Consider the following 20,693-nt stretch of genomic DNA (forward strand, 5'->3'; position numbering starts at 1 on the left):
AAACATGTTCCTTGCTCTCAAGGAGCTTGGGTTTAAATAAGGGAGACAACATTAAAAAATTTGTACACAATAGATATCTACAGTACACAAATAGAAGGTAATCTGAGAAGGAAAGAAAGCACTAGCAGTGGAATGGTTAAGGAAAGACCTTTTGCAGCAATTGAGATTTGAGCTTAGCCTTTTTTAAAAAAAAATATTATTGATATTTAACATTAAAATATTTTAAAATTCCAAATTCTCTACAGCCTCTTCTCAACTCATTGAGGAGGCAAGCAATATAATATCAATTATACAAGTCATGCAAAACATACATCCATATTAATCATATTGAAAAAAAGGCAAGAAAAATTAAGTGAAAAAATTGTACTTTAATTTGCTTTCAGAGTTCATCAGTTCCTCTCTCTCTGAAGGGAGATAGCATTTTTCATAATGAATTCTTTGGAATTGTCTTGGACCATTGTATTGATCAGAGTAGCTAAGTCTTTCACGGTTGGTCAGTATTACAATATTGCTGTTACTATGTGTAATGTTTTTCTGGTTCTGGCCACTTCATTCTGTATCAGTTCATATAAGCATTCACAGATTTTTTCTGAAAACATCCTGGTCTTCATTTCTTCTAACTCAATAGTACTCTAGTACAATCATATACCATAACTTCTTCAGCTATTTCTCAATTGATAGGTATCCCCTTGATTTTTAAATCTTTGCCACCACAAAAACATCTGCTTTAAATAATCTTTGTAAAAATTGATCTTTTTCCTTTTTAAAAAATCTCTAGTAGTGATATTGCTGGGTCAAAGTGTTTTATAGCCCTTTGGTCATGGTTCCAAATTGTTTTCTAGAATGGTTGGATTAGTTCACAACTCCACCAACAGTATATTAATCTTCCTATTTTCCCCCATCCCTCCAGCCTTTGTCATTTTTCTTTTGTGTGACAATAGCCAATATTATAGGTGTGAGCTGGTACCTCAGAGTTGTTTTTAATTTGCATTTCCTTAATTAGTAGTTCTTTAGAGCATCTTCATGTGACTTTATAGCTTAAATGTCTTCTGAAAACTGCCTGTTCATGTCCTTTAACCACTTGTCAATTAGAGAATGGCTCTTATTTTTACAAATTTGACCCAGTTACCTATGTATTTGAGAAACAAGGCCTCTATCAGAGAAACTTGCTATAAAAATTTCCTTCCACTTACCTGCTTTTCTTCCAATTTTGGCTGCATTTGTTTTCTTTGTTTCTTTAAGAATTTAGATGCTCTGCAATTTGGTATATACATATATATGTATATATGTTTAGTTTTGATATTATTTCATTGTCTATGGTACCTTTTAGCAAAATATAATTTCCCTGATTGTCTCTTTTAATCAGATCTATTTTTGCTTTTGCTTTGTCTGCAATCGTTTTTGTTACCCCTGTCTTTTTTTTTTATCTCAATTGAAGCATAATAGATTTTGATCCAGCCCCTTATTTTAACTCTGGGTGTCTTTGTGTTTTGAGTGTGCTCCTTCTAAACAACATTATTGGCTTCTGCTTCCATTTTATGGGTGAATTAATCTCATTTATATTTACAGTTATAATTATTAACTGCATATTTTCCTCTCTCCTATTATCTTCTGTTTGTACTTATGTTGAAGGGAGCCAGACAAAGCAGGAGGTAGAGATGAGAAGGGAGAGCTTTTCAGGCATGGAGGACAGTCAATGAAGACACAGAGCTGGTAGATGTTGTGTGTTAATAACAGCAAGAAAACTACTGTCATTGAATCATGGAGACATTCAAGAGGGTAAAGTATAAGGAAGATTGTAAAGGTAGAAAGGGGCCAGGTTGTAAAAGACCTTAAGAGAAAAATAGAGAATAAGCATTTACATAGTGACTCCCATTTGCCAGGCACTGTGCTAAACACTTTACAAATATCTCATTTGATCCTCACAATGAGCCTGGGAAGTGGGTGCTATTATTATCTCTATTTTATGGATGAGGAAATTGAGGCAAGCAGGTTAAGTGATTTGTCCAAGGTCATATAGCTAATAAGTGTTTGAGGCTAGATTTGAACTCTGATCTTCGTGACTCCAGGCCCTACGCTCTATCCATTGTGCCACCTAGTCACCTTAAAAGTCAAACAGAGGATTTTTATCTTGGAGGTAATAGGAAGCCATTAGAATTTGAGTTTGGATTGGTAGGGAGAGGAAGGGACATGATCCTGTCACAGACTTATGTTTTAGGAAGTCTATTTTGGCAACTGAGTAAAGGATAGATTGGAATGAGGCAAAACTTAAAGCAAGGAGACCGACCAAGCAAAGGACCCCAACCAATGCCCCCCAAATCTTTACTGTCTTGACTTAATGACAGTGACACAGGACAAGATTTGAGAAGTATTGCCTCTTTAAAGAGACAGGAGGCACCATTCTTTAGCATGAGCTGGGACAGGGCGTGGAAAAGTCCCACAGGAGAGAGAAGGTGTGTATCATCATTCTTGAGAAACACAAATTTGGAGAACACAAGTCACAGAAATAAAAACCTAAGCAAGATGAGAACTGGGAAATTTGATACTGAAGATAGTGAGGCACTGACATTGGCTTGATCACCATCTGAGGAGTCCTCTCAGCCCCAAATACAGTTTACAATCAGACTTGGTAAGTGAGACTATATGTGCATCATTATTCCCAGTTTTATGAATGGTTCATTCACACAAGTGATTGCCTTTTTAACATAGATGGACCTTTGATAGGTGAGAGTCCCTTTATACGTAGCCTCTCACTCTTATGTGAAATTAAATAATGCATATTAAACAACACTGCATTACATTCAATAGTCACAGTGACATCTTGTAATCACCATACCTTTCCATCCATTGGGTGATTGTGAAGATGTATGCTATAACATAAGACTTGTGAAAGCCTGTTTATTCCCTTCTCAAATCTGCATCCAGGATGCCATGGATGTGTCCATAAGTTACTTTCATAAAGATGCTGTAAAGATGAAAAAAAATAGAAATTGACATATCACTGAAGACACAAAATGGACATTTGATGTCAAAAGTAGTTACTGACATTTTCTTGTTTGCCCTTTTTCGGTAAAAAAAAGTATATATAATGTTTTATTTTTTATAAGTATGTGGTATCCTCCCCCTCTTTCAAGTTATCTTGAAAAGCAGTCCTTCGCCAGTCTAAAAATTTCATCACTTCGAGCAAAGACCTGCTTTTATGTGTATTTGAATAAAGTCTACCTTTTTTTTAGTGTCATTTCTATTCTCTCATGAAGCACAACAAGGACTAGTATTTAGTTCTTGGTCAGTCATTTTCAATTCTTCCTGACCCCATTTGGGGTTTGTTTTGGCAAAGATACTGGAATGGTTAGCCATTTCCATCTCCAGCTCATTTTACAGATGAGGAAAGCAGGGCAAACAAGGGGTAAGTGGCTTGCCCAAGGTGATACAGCTAACAAGTGTCTGAGGACAGATTTGAACTCAGGAAGATGAGTCTTCCTGATTCCAAACCCAGAGCTCTAGCCACTGTGCCACTTAGCTGCCTCAGGGACTGGGATATCAGAATGCAAATGATAGGGTTCTACTGTCATTGATGTTGCCTATTTGAAGGCAGAATAGACATGGTTCTCACATTTGCACATTGTACAAAACAAAGAGGCATGGCTAACCACAAAAGATACTCAGGGTGCCAAAGGATCCTCAAAGCTGGAGAACTGAGTGAAAACTAAGAAGGTGATAAATTGATAAATCAAAGTCTTATGCTTGAATTTTTAAAAAACTTCACCAGAACAGGACGGACAACAGATTGCCTGAAAAAGATCTGGGCATTTTATTGGACCACAAGTTCAGCATGAGGCAATGATATAATATAGCAGGCAAAAATAAAATGCAACATTAGATTACATATATTAGTAACGATATAATTTCACTATCTTGCATTGGTCAGACCAAAAATAGGCTATTTATGTTCACTTTGGGGCACAAACACTGATATAATGGAAGACATCCAGAGGAAGGAGACTAGAATGGTCAGAATCGGTTAAAGGCATTTCACACGTTTAACCTAGAAAAGAGAATACTTTAGGGGACAACATAGCTGTGTTAAAGGACTGTCTTGTTACAGAGATTAGATTTGTTCTGCTTGACCTCAAAAGGAAGGACTAAAAGGAATTAGTAAAAGAGACCAATTTAGGCTTGTTACACATGAGGAAAAACTTCCCAACAATTAGAAGGTTCCCAATGTGGAAAGAGGAGCCTTAGGAGGTAGTGGGCTCAACCTAACCTGAGGTCTTCAAAGTAAACATTGATGATTCCAAGGACCATATTTTCATGAGTTCAGTTCCTGATCATATTTTCTATTCCTGGCTTCATACTAGGGGATTTCAACATACATGGTGATTCTCCCTCAAATATCCTAATTTCCCAGTTCCTCGGTCTTTTACATTCCCTTCTGCTCTACTAAGAGTAGATAGATGATCATACCCTTGACTTTGCTTTCATTCACAAGTGTTCCACTTTCTTGTACAAGAACCCTGGAATTCTTTTATACAATCATTTTGTTTTTCCATTTCTTCCTCTGCCATCTCCTCTTAAACCTATTCTTTGTCCTTACCATAACTTCCAATCCCTCTATTTCTCAGTACTTTCCCAAACCATCACCTCTGCTCTGGCTATACTTGCCTCCCTTCCCAATCTTGAACCCTTGGTGAAACCAGTTCAGTTCTACTTGAGCCTCTACTCTAAAATCCCTCAGTTTATTGCTAATCACTCTTTGCCAAACCCCAATTCTAAATTAGTCTGCCATATTTCTTATTCACTCTTAGTCATGTGATACTGAATGGAATGGGTTGAAATCATCATCTGCTATCTAATCTCAATGGGGCCCTCAATGAAGCAAGGCAATCTTTCTGACACTACTTAATCAATTCTTTATCTCACTACACTGGCTATTGGAAACTTTCTAATTTCTCCTCAAACACCCATGCTACCCCCTGCCCCCACCTTTTCAGCTTAGGGCTTTGTCTCATACTTCACACACAAAAAAACTGAGGTTATTTGTTGTGTTCCCTTTTCTCCCCTTCTTATCTCACATCTCTCTGATGCGATTTTCTATTTCCTCCTTTGATCTCTGAAGAGGTGTCCCTTCTCCCTGACAAGGCCAATCCTTCTAAATGTACCACTGATATGAACCTCCTTTCACTCTTCCTGAACAGATTGCCCCAACTATCTCCCCACTATCTCTCTCTCTGATCTCCAATCTCTCCCTAATTGTTCCTTCTATGCTACCCAGTAAGAGGTCCAATTCTTTCCAATCTTTTTTTTTGATCAGTCATAATTCATTTTTTATTCATGCAAAAATATTTATGTGCTAGGCACAGCAGCTTCCTGAGTTCTTTGGACAGACATTCAATTATGAGTCTTTACAAGATAATTGGTGAATCCAACATGACTAATGCAGAAATATGTTTAATGTGATTGTACATATGTAACCTATGTCAGATCACTTGCTGTCTTGGGGAGGGGGGAGGGAAGGAAGGGAGGGAAGGAGAAAAGTTTGGAACTAGAAATCTTATAAAAACAAATGTTGAAAACTATCTCTAAATGTAACTAGAAAATAATTAAAATATTTTTATGATTAAAAAAAAGATAATTGGTGAATCATGTATAATTGGTGTCATTTTGCCTGCATTCTCAATGCAAGGGAGAGGGGCTGGAGGGAAAGAGAATTTGGAACTCAAAAATTTTCCAACTGAATGTTAGAAGAATTAAAAATAATTTCTAAAAAGAAAAAAAGATTCTTGGTGCATTCCTGATAGAGAGCTTTAGTGAACACAATATCCTTCTTTAAGTCAAGCTCTAGGTGACTATAAAGTTTGGAGGTGGCAGCAAAGGTAGTTTTTAGGAAGGTTGCTCAGAGTATCAGTCTATCCCCTGGAAGAAGTATATCAGTCATCAGTTCTATCCACCATCAGTAGCTTCTTAGGCTAGCAGCTAAGGTAGTGCCAAGTACCTCTAAGGGCAGAGATCAGGTATGCCATGATTGATGCACAATTCCCAGTGACCTTGTAAGGCATTCTTTGGGGTTTGGCAGTCTTCCCCTGGAGCCACAGCTCACAGGAATGATGGTCAGCTTGGCTGGGGTTATAGTACTGTGAATAGCTGTAGCCACTTCCTTGCAACACTTGCCATCCAGACTAACATTGTGATTGTTGCCAATGGTCACAAAAGCCCTTAACCTCATATGCTTACCAGCTTTTAATCTGTTTCTGAATAGAAATGATATTCAAAACCTCATTTTCCATGAGAACCTTAGGAAGAAGTCTATGATCTCAGACTCCTTAATAGGAAGGGAGAAAAGATACCTCTCCTCCAAGGACTTGGTCTTCATGCCCTTGACTGTATGACCCAGCTTGGTGACAAAAACTCCCTATTTGTCTTCTGCCTTTATCACCTTGATCCTGACCTCAGCCCCAGCTGAAGAAGCCAACTTGGACTATGGATCCACAGTCCTGAGGTAGTGTTGTCTGCAATTTAGTGGAGATATACAATGGCAAAAACCAAATAGTTCCTGCCCTCAAAGAACTTATATTAAATTGGGATAATTCACATATTGGTATATCTATTTATGTATCTATGTGTCTATGTATCCATCCATCCATTCATCCATATGTCTATCCATATATCTATCTATCCTGTGCATACAATCAAGACTGGGTGGGAATTCAATTTTCATGTTAGCTTCCCCCCCACACGCCCCTTAGAGGCCATGTGGTAGGATAGATAGATTATGAGATTTGGAGTTAGATGCCAAGGTTTAAATTCTACATCCTACCTTTCCAAGCTATGTGATCATAGAGTCATTCAATCTCTCAGTTTTAGTTTCTTTATCTATAAAATGATACCTCTAGTACCTATCTCACAGGGACGTTGGAAAATTAAAATGAAATAATGTCTACAAAGTATTTTAAAACACAATTTAAATGGCAATTGTTATTATTTAAAGGCAGTTAGGCATATTGCCTAGAATTCTAGACCTGAAGTCAGAAGGCCTGGGTTCAAATCCTGATTTAGACACAGAATAGCTGTGTGGCCTGGACAACACATTTAGCCCCTCAGCCTCAGTGTATAGTGTATGTAAAATAGAGACAATATTAGCACCTACTCAAAAGGTCGTTGTAAGGCTCAAATGAAATAATGTATAGGTATGTACACCTTGAAATCTCTATCTAATGTTGGTTATTATAGAGGATTCATACCTAGCTAAGAATCATTGCACCGGTGCTTCCGGAGACAGAACATTTGCTTTACCAAAGAGTTGGCTCCATTCAAACACTAGACCTAAAAAGGTGAATAATAGAATCATACATAGAACTCAGAACATGAGAGAGAGCTGGAAAGGCCTTTGGACACCATTTAGTTCCGCTCCTTTATTTTCCAGAGGGTTTACCTGAAGCCAAGAAGGGAAAGGGGTTTGTCTAAGCTCTCACAGGGAGTTAGTGCTAATCATGAGATTTGGATCTGGGTGGGGAATGCGACATAATCTAGTTCAGTTTCCCCGTTTTCCTCAGAGAAGGAAAATGATCTGTCCAAGGTCACACACTCTAGGTTTTAGTGCTAGCAAAGGTCTTAGAGATCATGTGGTCCATTGGCCATTTTACAGATGGGAAAATAGATGCCTGGAGAGAAGGGAATTGTCCAAATTTACAGAGTGAATTGGTGTCGATCATGGGAGTTAGAACTGGAAGCTTTGGAGCTTTAAATATCTTCTAGTCCAGCCCCTTCACGCAACAGATGAAAAGGTGTACTTTGTGTTTTGTAATTTCAAAATACCCGTTTACATAATGTTTATAAAGTGCCTTACACTCAGCATTTCTTTTTCTTTTTTCAAATTTATTTTATCCTTAATTCATGGAACAAAACAAGCACTTGTACAACAAAAAAGATGATTGCACATGAAACCACAAATCCACCATGCACGACTTACTATTCTTTTAAAATATATAATAAAGTTTCATGTAAATTTGTTATTATTTTGTATATATATTTTTTTCTGTTCTAGCCCTAGAAATGGCTATCCTTAGGCACAAATAAATATATACAGGGTGGGCGAAAAATCACAGAGTTTCAATATTTAATAACTCCTTTATATTTTGTTTTTAATTTACAATACCATAGCATCATATACAGCATATATAGGAAATGAATTTACATTATGTGTGAAAAATAAAATCTCATAAATGGTGAAAAATAAAGAAAATATAATTTTTTATAATAAACATTTTTATTTATAGTTTTAAGTTCCAAATTTCATCCCTCCTTCCCTCACTCCCTTCCCCCCCTCCCCGAGGTGGTAAGCAATCAGAAATGGGTTATATGTGTGCAATTATGTAAAACATTACCATATTTGTTTTTTTTTAAATAATCTCCCAAAAGTTATTAAAACATTGTGACTTTTGGTCCACCCTGTATATGTAAAAATATTCTATTTATCAGTTCTTTCTCCAGATGGAGATAGTGTCTTTCTTCATACATCCTTTATCAGTTAATTTGGGTATTTATAATAGTTAAATTGACTTATTCCCTCCAAGTCTTTCTTAAAATAATATTGCTGTTACGCGCAGTATTTCATTTGATCCTGACAGCTCCCTCAGAGTAGGCAGTGCTGGCCTAATTATCCCCACCTTATAGATAGTCTGTCAGCAAGCATTTAAGCCCTCAACTCCGTGCCAAGCAACGTACTTGTAGTATATGAGACTGAATTGTAGATAAGGGAAGCCACTTGCCCCAAATTCCTAGCAATACAAGGCAAAGGCAGGGCTGTGTGAGGCAGGCAGGCATCCAGGGCTGGGGCAGGGGCAGGGGCAGGGGGCAACGTTTTTTCCTTTTGTTTACTCTGCAGCATTAATAGGACTTCCCTGCTGGGGATTGGAGGAACAGAGATAGTTGAGGTTACCCAGGAGACTGGGACAGCCTGTGTTAGCAAGTCTTGACCTAACCCATGCCTTCTGAGCAAATTTCCCCTCTGTGCGGGGACCATAGGTGTAAATTTAGGCCAAGATACACAAGTAAGGCATACCTCACTTGGCCTCCTTTGCTTCTTAACAAACATCCCTCGTACACAGGCAGAGAAGTAGCTCAAGCTGGGATAGGCCAGTCTTTTCCAATGGGAAAGAATTTCAAGGGTATAGTTTTAAAGGGGAGAGATGACATCAGCGTTCAGCCTTTGTCATTTAAATTTCATGAAAATCCACTATAGAGGGTGTGTAATGGAGCGCAGACCGGAGCCCAGAATATAAGCTGAAATAATGGAAGTCCTTTAATCAGGTTATATATGAAGAAAAGAAGTCAAAAGAGACGCAGCATCTCCGTGTAGAGGAGTTAACTATTGGATGAAAGGAAGGAAAGGAAGATGGAAGGATGAGAGGACAAGGAAAGAGACAGATTGGAGCAGAAGCCCCATTGGGATAGTTATGCTAGAGACAGCGTTGTGAAATGGGCCAGAGAAGGGAATTCAGGAGGGGGCTGATGAAGATCATCATCTGGCCAAATTGGACTCCTGAGAAAGGCTCTTTTACAACTAGAAACCAGCCCACAGTCCACAACCTCAGCATAACCCAAGGAACAGAGGGAGCACAGGCTGGAGGCACAAGATGGAATGGTTTCTCACTACTCAAATGGATCGGTGCTTTCATCCATTTGGGTGTTCCCCACAGGGATGTAGATTGTAACCCAGCTCTGCCTGCCCATCCGGTATGACTCCATGTCCTCTCATAAAGGGGGCCCATATACACAGAGAAGGCCTACCTCGATTTCTCCTGACATCAAGAGTATTCTAGTAGAAAAGTCATGTTGCACATCTGTCATCCTTCACCCTTGCAAGGTGAAGATTTAGCTTAAAGAAAAACAGCCTAGTCCCAACCCCCAACACACACACACACACACACACACACACACACACACCACTCTTCCTTGGAGCAACTTCTTTTATATCTAATCTTACCCAATCCCACCTGGTATTCTGGAGGCTGTGTCATATAAGTACTGGGGCACACATATTGGTGAAAGGGACTATAACAGCAAACTGGTCTAGTCTTGGGAGACTTTGGATTAGTGTGAGAGGAAGCACAGTACAGTGGAAAAGACACTGGCTTTGTGGTCAAAGGATCTGTGTTCAAATCCTGATTCTTGCTTCTAGGGTCCCTTCCAGTGCCTAATCTATGATCATAGGAATTATTCTGGCCTAGATAGCTGGGCAGTGATTAAGGGAGGCAGCAGATGAGGGGAGTCCTGAAAATAACACCAGTATTTCTAAAGGTCTGTGATTTCTTTGGAGTGGGTTCTTCCACTGGCACAAAATCTCTCTGTGTGTGTCTCTTTCTTTGTCCATCTCTCTCTCTGTCCCTGTCTGTCTCTTTCCATTTCTCTCTCTCTCCTTCCTTCCATCCATCCCTCCCACACACACACTCACTCACTCCTCAGAAAATAATCTCATTAATTTGTTTGGCCAAAAAGAAAAAAATACATCATCTTCTGGTTGATAAACTCCCCTGAGATTGGCCAGGATGTTCCTTGGAAGACAGTGATAACTGGGTTTTTCATCTTGATGAAAAATTTTTCCTTCCATTTCTACCCTCTCTCAAATTACCTAGGGTTTACTTTCTGTATATCATGCCAGTGCCTAGCCCAGTCCCTGGAATATAGTTGGCATTTAATAGCTATTTGTTAATTGATTGGGTGGGGGCATTCTATCTGCCAGATATTTGATGCTGCTTTTCAATAGAATTTGTAATAAGAATTATGATATGAGCTCTCAGTTACATAACAGGACACTTTACAAAGTATTTCTCCTACAGTTAGGGACCTAAGTTCTTTTTTGATCCCTCCATAATTCCCCACCCCAGTAAAAAGTCCATATCTCTATGCTACCCTTCAGAGTGTACTTTGGGGATTTATTTTGCTACTGCTACAACTGATAATAATAACTGTCATTTACACAGAGCTTTAAGATTTGCAGAACACTTTTAACTTACATTATATGATTCAAGCCTCACCACACCAACCCTGTGAGTTGGCATGGAAGGGATTATTTAACAGATGAGAAGGGCACAGTAGATAAAGCACTGACCCTGGATTCAGGAGGACCTGAGTTCAGGTCCGGCCTCAGACACTTGACACTTACTAGCTATGTGACCCTGGACAAGTCACTTAATCCTCATTGCCCAACAACAACAACAACAAAAAAAACCAGATGAGGAAACAGAGGAACAAAGAATTTGTCTTGATCATGGTCTCACAGCTAGCAGTGGAAGTAAGATTCTAACCTGGATCTTCTTGCCTAAAAGCCTTAATCCACAACTTCACAACAGCTCTTCGTCTTCATGAGACTCTTCTGAGTTGAAATCATGTAGTACTACTTCCTGGGGACAAAGCAGGGAAAGAAAACATCATAATAATTATATTATTCAAAATGATAATATTTAGTGCTCTAAGATGTGAAAAATGCTGCTTTCAATCAGTCCCATGAGGACAAGATGACCTCTCAAATCCCGTCAAGTTCAAATACTCTACATTCCATGGTTCCTTCCAACTTTGTTGATGATAATTGCCATAGGTATAGTGCTTTGAGCTTGTGAAACACTTTAGATAAATTGTCGAACACTTTATGTAGGCGGTCATTTAGGTGTCATGACACCCCAAGGTGGTGGATGCAACAAGTCCTATTAGTCCCATTTTATGGCTGAGGAAACTAAGGCTATGAGAATTGAAGCAGTTTTCCCATCATCACTCAGCTAAAGAGTAGCTGAGATAGTGACTTAAACCCAAGTTTTTCTGAGTCAGAATCCCAAACCGGCACTCTATCTCCTATGTCATACTGTCCCATTACGGACCCAGTCTATGGCATTACTCTGAAGTTCTTAAATGTCTTGGTAGGGCAACCTTAATACAATTTTCCCCAAATTTCATCTAGCTCCCTTGTCCTATTCTACTATGAAGCAATGAGGCTGAGCACGAGAGGTTAGGCACAGGCTTCGAGGCATCTAGAGTAATTCTAGCACTTATTGCTGTGTGTCCATATCAGAGCACACAGCTCTCTGGATGGTAGGATATGAGAAGTGCCCAGAGAGAAGAAACATGACCCTCCTGGAGAAGCTTCTTTTTTTGTTTTTTTTTTTTTGGGGGGGGAGTTGGGTTTTTTTGTGGGGCAATGGGGGTTAAGTGACTTGCCCAGGGTCACACAGCTAGTAAGTGTTAAGTGTCTGAGGTCGGATTTTAACCCAGGTACTCCTGAATCCAGGGCCTGTGCTTTATCCACTGCACCACCTAGCTGCCCCCCCTCCCTCCCCGAGAAGCTTCTTAATTTCTCTTGGTAAAGGCTCCGGAGGGGAGGACAAAGGTGACCTGTGGAGTTAGGGAGAGAGGCTACTATGTCTCGTGATGACGATTACCTATTATTGTGGACTGTAGCTGAGAAGGCAAAGCCATGTAACTTTTAGTCTACTGTTTTCTCTTCCAAAGAGGAGGACCTTTTAATTGGAAAGGACAGAACAAAATGACTACTGGTAACTGGTGGGGGAGAGGGGGGAAATTTAAGTGACTTGCCTAAGGTCACATAAATCCAAGCATCAATCAATCAATAAATTAAGCACTTACTATTTTCCAGACCTTGTGCTAAGTGTTGAGGATCTAAAGAAAAATTACAAGTAACCCCTGCCCTCTAGTGGCTTACAATCTTTGGGGGGGAGATAATATGTACATATGAAATAGAGTGGCCTTGGAGGGGAAGGAAGTAGCAGCAGCTAGGGGGCCCTGAAAAAGCCAACTGCTGAAAATGGCATTGAGGCAACTGTACCATGTTGGTGAAGGACGAAACTTGTCCCAATTTTCCAAACAGGGGATAGAACAGAGTTTGCAAATTTATAGCATCATATTAAAGGGATGGTTAGTGAAAGTCTAAAAAATGTAGTGTTGTTTAGTCATGTCTAAATCTTCATGAACCCGTTTGGATTTTTTGGGTTTTCCATTTCCTTCTTCAACTCGTTTTACAGATAAGGAAACTGAGGCAAACAGGGTTGAGTGACTTGCCCAGGATAACACAGCTAGTAAGTGTGAATTCAGGAAAATGAGTCTTCCTGACTTCAGGCCTGGTGCTCAATCCACTGCACCACCCAGCCACCCCTCAAGAACAGATTATGCTTGAGTAACTTCAATTTCTTTTCAGACAAATTACTCAGGGGAATTCCGGAGTTATGGTTTACTTAAATTTTCACAAAGCATTTGACAAAGACTCTGGTGTGATTTTTGTGGACTAGAAGGAAGAAGATGGGCAGAATTAGATGTATTCAAAAGAAGCTGAATGGGGCAGCTAGGTGGCACAAGTGGATAGAGCACTGGCCCTGGATTCAGGAGGACCTGAGTTCAAATCCAGCCTCAGACACTTAACATTTACTAGCTGTGTGACTCTGGGCAAGTCACTTAACCCCAATTGCCTCACAAAGAAAAAAAAAGGAGGCTGAATGGCCAGAGCCAAAAAGTAGACATTATAGGTTTAATAACAAGTTTGGGTCAAGTTCCCAGTGGACGGCCCTAAGTTTAATATCATGTGCTGCTTAACATTCCTACCAATGACTTGGATGAAAGCAATAGTGCTGTGGTATTCAGGCTTCCAAATAACACAAAGCTGGGAAGGAGAAAATCCATTGGTCAAGAAGGAGGATCCATAAAGGTCTTTGCTGAATCTACTAAGATGAAATGTGATAGTGATAAATGTAAGCTCTTAGAATTGGGTTTTAAAAAATCAACTTCACTAGTACAAGATTGGGAGGGAGAGAGATATAGTCAGATAGTCATTCATCTGAAAATGATCTGGGTGTTCCAGTGGATTGCAAGCTCAATAAAATGTGATATGGCAATGAAAAAAGCCAAAGTGATGTTTGACTACACTGGTGTCTAGAAACAAGGAGATGCTCTGACCATATCAGTGTATTCTTTTGAATTCCGGGCAACCCATTTGAGGAAGAACATTGACAGACCAGAGCACTTTCCTAAGAGGGTGAGCCGAATGGCCAAAGGTCATGACATATGATCCATATAAGACCTGGTTGAAAGAATTAAGGATATTAACTTAGAGAAAACTTACAGGGAACAGGGAAGTTATCTTCAAATATTTGAAAGGCTGGCTCTTGGGAGAGAGATTAGACTTATTCTGCTTGGCCCCAGAGTGAAGAACTATGAACAAGGGGTAGAAGTTGCAATGAGGCCAATTTGGCCTTGGGGTAAAGAAGAACTTTATAATTAGAACTATTTAAAGCACCATGAGCTGGCACATTGGGTTTTTCTTCTCTGAGAGTCTGAAGCCAGGGCTGGTGACCATTTGTTGGGCTTGTTCAGGTATGGATTGGTCTATCTTATCTCTGAGGTTTCTTCCAGATATGAGATTTTGTGTAATGACTTATAAAAAGAAGGGTATTGGGCCCCATGATCTAGAAGTTCCTTTCTAGCTATAAAGATTTAATTTACTTGTCTGGACTTGTAATTTCTTTTCTTTTCCTTTTTATATTTTTGCGGGGCAATGAGGGTTAAGTGACTTGCCCAGGGTCACACAGCTAGTAAGTGTCAAGTGTCTGAGGCTGGACGTGAACTCAGGTCCTCCTGAATCCAGGGCTGGTGCTTTATCCACTGTCACCTAGCTGCCCCTGGTCTTGTAATTTCACCAGTGTAGTATAGAAATTTCTACATGTTTAGAAACTTAACACAGGCATAGAGTGCTGGCTAGGCATGTTTCAGAAATAGGACTCGAACCCAGTCCTTCCTGACTTTAAGGTCAGCCCCACACTGTCTCTCAGAATTACCTACTTCAGGGAAACCCTGAGGGTAGGTTTTCAAAGTCCGCCTCTCTCCCAAGGCAGAATATTACCCTCATTTCTGTAAATTGCAGGAGTCCTGGTTGAAACTTTCTCTACACCAACAGGGTTCCCTCAAACCTGGAACTGAGAGATGCAGCAAACCCAGTCTGGACCCTGTGGACACCTTCAGGGAGCCCAAACATCTCACAGGAGAGGTTACTTTAATTGGACCAGCTGCATCACCCTCCACCCCAATTTTGCAAGTGGAGCTCCCTAAGCAAGGACAGAGCGCCACCTGCTGGTATGATCTCAGATACACAGGAGCAAGTGGAGGAAGGAGCAGGGTTACTACCTCTCTAGTTTGCCTTATCAAAAGCTGTAGAATGATTAATCATTCCACCATTACATACTAACCCAAATTTATTATCGTGACCAGGGATGAACAATTCCACAGAAGCCTGTGTATATGTTTTCTTTGTGTGTTGAGCCCTTTTCTGAGATAGAGGGAAGATAAACTATTTTCTACAGTAATAATACCTAAAAGAATCTTTCCCTCCCATGTGATACTCTTCTCTTTCTGCAGTTTTTATATTTTTGTCTATACCTACATAATTTTCTTCTGTTTTAAAATGACTTCTTTTCTAATCAAAAGGAGGACTCGAAAAGAGATACACATGTCTTTCAGATAGAGCTTTGGATAGATAAACATAGATGTCCAGTTGGAGAGGTTGCATGGAGAATGGATAGTCAGCCACCGCAGAGTGAGTAAAACCTAGCTTCATGTTCTGCCTTAGACACAAATAGCTAAATGAACCAGGGAAGTCAATCAACCAATCAGTGCCCTCAACCAGCACTCCAAAACTGCGAATTCCCGAACATTTGCCAATCTGAATTGGTAGAAGGAATCTCTTCAATGGGAATTTCTTATACCAATGAAATTAAAAGTCTAGTGAAATTTTATACACACATATAAAGCTTGCATATGGGTAAGCTATTATTTTATTATTATTTCATCTTATTAGGATATAATAAAAATAAAAGGCTTGTTTAAATTCCCCACTTAACACGCAAAGGGAAGTAATTCTCCAGGCATTTAAAACAAAGCATAAAATCAAATAAATGAAAGCATATAAATGGGGATGGACCCCAGGTCATGGCAGGAAACAGCAAGATCTAAGCATTCAACTTACTAGGGGCCACAGCTGTTTTAGTGTACTCCTCTCACTACCAGTAAAAATCAGTGAGATCTCCTCATTCACTGCAAAACTTGCCCCTTTCTATTCAGAAAGGTGACCAATTGGACATCTGTTAAACCTATCAAGGACTGTGCTATTGGGGGGGGGGTTAGACATCTCTTTATTTGATTGTTTATTTGTTTAGGCCTCTGATTTGGGCACAGAGGCTTCCAGAAGGTCATTTACATGTGTCTGATGAGCAATTGAACCCAGGTCTTTTTGACTCTGAGGATGGCCCTCAATCTACTACACCTTGCAGCCTCCATGTGCAAGGTGCAGTGCCAGATTTTAGTGAGGGAGGTGGTCATACAAAGATTAAAAACCATACAGTTCTGGAGGCAGCCAGGTGGCACAGTGGATAAAGCACCGGCCCTGGATTCAGGACCTGAGTTCAGGTCCAGCCTCAGACACTTCACACTTACTAGCTGTGTGACCCTGGGCAAGTCACTTAACCCTCATTGCCTGGCCAAAAAAACCAAACCAAAACAACAAAACAAACCATACAGTTCTTGTCCCTGGGTGATTAGGAAAATAAGATATATGCACATGTAAGTATAACACAGGGTAGAGTGCTATGGGGGCAAAAGAGAGAGCTGGATAAAAGGCACTTGGGACATTTGAGGGTGGCAAAGGTGGCAGCTGAGCTAAGCATTAGAGGGGAAGAATTTTTGTGGGTAGAGGTGAGGAATTTATGGTAGGCAGGGTGTGTGGGGTCGGGGAAGGGATGGTGGGAAACAACCTGTGTGAAGTCACTAGAACAAGAGTAAAGGAAGGAGAGCGATATGGAATAAGGCTGAAAATGTCAAAGCCAGGGGGTATAGCGATAGAGGGGGTGAAGGAACAGAGGCAGGATACCACGAAAGGCTGGCATGTCCCATGAGTGCAGGGAGAAATGCCCTACTGCAGTGGCATCAAACTCAAATAGAAACTAGAGACCACCAAACTCTACATAAGGATCTCTGCAGGGGCATATTGGCTTAGAAAATCACATATTAACATGATCTGTCTTATTTTATTTTTACTTATTCTGTTAAATATTTTTCAATTTTATTTTCATGTTTCCAGTGAGTGTTGGCCCAACGTCCCTCCAATACAGGAAATAATGTGAGAGGCTGTGGGAAGGTTGCCTGCCTAGAAATGACTACTATATTGATGTCCAATAGAAAGATCCAGAAAGGATAACCATCTGGAGATCTCAATGCCAAACTTCAGAGATCTTGCAGTTTTGCTAAGGATCAGTGCTATAGGGTATCATAGGATCTAAAATCACTTAAAAGTAAGTGAAATAATACATCTGGAGTAGAAAGAGTACTGGCCTTAGAGTAAAGAAAACTGGCTTCTAGGCTTCTAGTCCTAGCTCTTCCATGAATTAATTGTGTGACTCTGAGCATTGTCTCACCCTAGACCCACTTGCTTCTCTGTAACGTGAAAGATTAAGATTAGATAAATTTTAAGGTCCTTTCCTAATCTGCTCATTTATATGATCTTTAAAAAGTTGAATTGTTAAGATCATCCTGTGTGAGCATCCATAATTCCGTATCTGGTGTCTTGATGATGGAAACTCTCTGTTACTGAGTTGGCCCAAATCTCTTGAGTTTGGAGTAAAACCTATGAATATGCTGGATGCGAACATGTAAGAATTCAATAAATAGAAATGCTCAATATAAATAAACTAAAGACACTGATGGCTTCCCTCCCCTGTACAGTGCCAGAATGAGTACAACTGTCCTGGCTGTCCATAGAGCCATCCTAGACCAGCAAGAATCCTCCCTAATAATAACTAGTGGTGTCTAACTCAAATAGAAATGATCTTGAAGGCTGTATATTGACTTAGAAAACTACAAATTGACATTTCTCCATTTCATTTCACTCTGGTGCAAGCTGTGCTTCAGAGTTTTGTTTTGTTTTGTTTTGTTTTGTTTTGCTTTGTTTTGCTTTGTTTTGCAGGGCTATGGGGGTTAAGTGACTTGCCCAGGGTCGCACAGCTAGTAAGTGTCAAGTGTCTGAGGCCGGATTTGAACTCAGGTACTCCTGAATCCAGGGCCAGTGCTCTATCCACTGTGCCACCTAGCTGCCCCCTGCTTCAGAGTTTTGTAAGCCACATGCAGCCTGTGGGTTTTGAGTTTGACATCTCTGATATAGACGATGCTACCAGGGTGACTAGCCTGCTGGAAGTGGCCAGGTTGAATGCCATTAATAATACTGATTTTTTCCTTCTCCCCTTTCCTGGGTCTTATAAATCTATGAACTTATACTGCCACAAGACTACAAAATGATTCAATCCCTACATATCCAAAGACCTAGAAAACAGTTTCCTCAATGGAAACTTGATGGTACCACATATATCTGTGACACTTGGAGCTTTTACCACTCTTCCAAACAAATTATATAGGATGGAGTTCTAATGGAATGCTAACCTGGGAATATGAAGAATCAGTGGAGACTATACAGATCTTGCCCCACATCAAGGCAAGCTGAAGAAACAACTTCCCAATTCTCTTAATCTCCTAAATTCAGAGGTATAATTAGTAAATGTGGTACCTGGGGCAATTAGAATTAAGTGTAAAAGTGAGGAGGGGGAAGGGAGGAGGGGGAAGAAATGAAGGAAAGAAAAAAGGAAGGAAGGAAGGAGAAAGAGGAAGAAAGAAAGAGAGAAAGAAAGAAAGGAAGGAAGAAAGAAAAAAGAAAAAGAGAGATAGGAAGGAGAGAGGGAGAGAGAGAGGAGGGAGGGAGGGAGGGAGGAAGGAAGGAAGGAACGAACGAACGAAGGAACGAAGGAAGGAAGGAAGGAACAAACGAAGGAAGGAAGGAAGGAAGGAAGGAAGGAAAGAAAAGAAAGACTTATTAAGCACTTACTATGTACTAAACCCTGTGCTAAGTTCTGGGAATACAAATAGAGAATAAAGGCAACATTTATGCTCCAAGGAGCTTACATCCTAATTGAAGAAGACAGCGCAGATAAGAGGGTTCACCTACATGACAGATAGCAAAGGCCAAGATCTTATGGGTGATGTTGCAGGTCAGATGGTATGGACCAGTGGTCCACCGTCTTACTGGAAGCATTATCCACTTCAGTCAGGGACTATCTGTTGTTGTTTATCCTTTGTTTTCAAAGAGGACCAATGACATCATAATGTTGGGGTCAGGGTTCTGAACAGTCTAATAGGAGTTCTGAAGGCTTTACCACAAGTTGGGCACAAATAGTCCATTAGAACATTTGGAATGAAGATGCCTCTGGATTTGCACAGCTCCCATTACCTTTGTGCCACTGCATTTATGCTTTGCTCATAGAGCACAGCACCTTCTTTAATGTAGGCACAACATGCTGCGTGGTCCTGTGCTAGCATCTCCCATGTCTGACAATTGATACTAAAGTTCTTCAGAGAGACCTTGAGAGTGTCCTTGTACTGCTTCTTCTGACCTCTGTGGGAGTGTTTGCCTCGTTCAAGTTCCCTGTAAAATAATCTTTTAAGTTATTGTGTATTTGGCATTTAGGCTATGTGGGCAACCCATTGGAGTTGTGCTCTCTGCAGTAGAGTTTGAATGCTTAGCAGTTTAGCCTGAGAGAAGACTCCAATGTCTTTCACCTCATCTTGCCAGGTGATCTTCAGAATCTTCCTAACATAATTCAAGTGGAGCAGTTCATTTTTCTGTCATGGTGCTGATAGTCTATTCAAGTTTCACAGCCATATGACAGTTAAGTCAGCACAACAGCTGTGTAGACCTTCAGTTTGGTATGCCACCTAATACTTCTGTCTTACACTTTCATTCAGAACCTCCCAAATGCATGACTAGCTCTGGCAATGCGTACATCAACCTCATCATCAATGTGGACATCCTTGGAGAGTATCCTGCCAAGGTAAGTGAACTTATCCACAGCATTCAAAGTTTCTCCACTGATTCCACATATGGGTAGTGTGGTGCTGGCTGAGGGAGGATCTCTGTTTTCTTGATTTTGATTGTCAGGCCAAAATTACTACAAGCAGCTGAGAATTGATCCATACTCTATTGTATCTCAGCCTCAGGGGCTGCATTGAGTGCACAGTCATCCGTGAACAAAAGGCCATGCCCCAACTCTCCCTCAGCTTTGCTCTTGGCTTGTAGCCTTTTCAAGTTAAATAGTTTACCATCAGTGTGATAACTGACCTTGATTGTGTTTTCATCCTCGTTGAAGGTGTCTGGCAGTATTGAAGAAAATATCATGCTAAAAAGGATGGAAACAAGCATATAGCCCTGCTTCAGTCCATTAGTAACTGGGAAAGCATGAAAGCACTGTCTTTCATCAAGAACCCATGTGGGGGCAGCTAGGTGGTGCAGTGGATAGAGCACCGGCCTTGGATTCAGGAGGACCTGAGTTCAAATTCGGCCTCAGACACTTAACACTTACTAGTTGTGTGACCCTAGGCAAGTCACTTAACCCCAATTGCCTCACCAAAAAAAAAAAAAAAAAAAAAAAGAACCCATGTGAGCATGCCACCATGAAACTGGCATTCAATATTGATGAACTTCTCCAACCAAAATTTCCCCATGATTTTCCACAAGCCCTCACAAATGACAGTACCAAAGGCCCTGGTCAGGTCAATGAACATTATATGCAAATCTCTGTTCTGTTCCTGACATTTCTCCTAGAGTT

At 40.3% G+C, this 20,693-nt stretch overlaps 1 protein-coding gene across 2 annotated transcripts in view; it reads left to right on the top strand.

The window, feature by feature from the left end:
* TIFAB (TIFA inhibitor) overlaps positions 1-20,693 on the top strand; it is a 99,844-nt gene that overhangs the window by 29,215 nt on the left and 49,936 nt on the right. The window contains exons 2-3 of one of the 2 annotated variants that reach the window (XM_043986555.1): positions 14,951-15,126; positions 19,834-19,919. The gene's annotated coding sequence lies outside the window, so the exon portion shown is untranslated. The remainder of the gene's footprint in view (positions 1-14,950; positions 15,127-19,833; positions 19,920-20,693) is intronic. The other variant, XM_043986554.1, reaches the window with a different exon arrangement.

Source organism: Dromiciops gliroides, chromosome 2, assembly GCF_019393635.1.
Source record: "Dromiciops gliroides isolate mDroGli1 chromosome 2, mDroGli1.pri, whole genome shotgun sequence".
Lineage (NCBI taxonomy): Eukaryota > Metazoa > Chordata > Mammalia > Microbiotheria > Microbiotheriidae > Dromiciops > Dromiciops gliroides.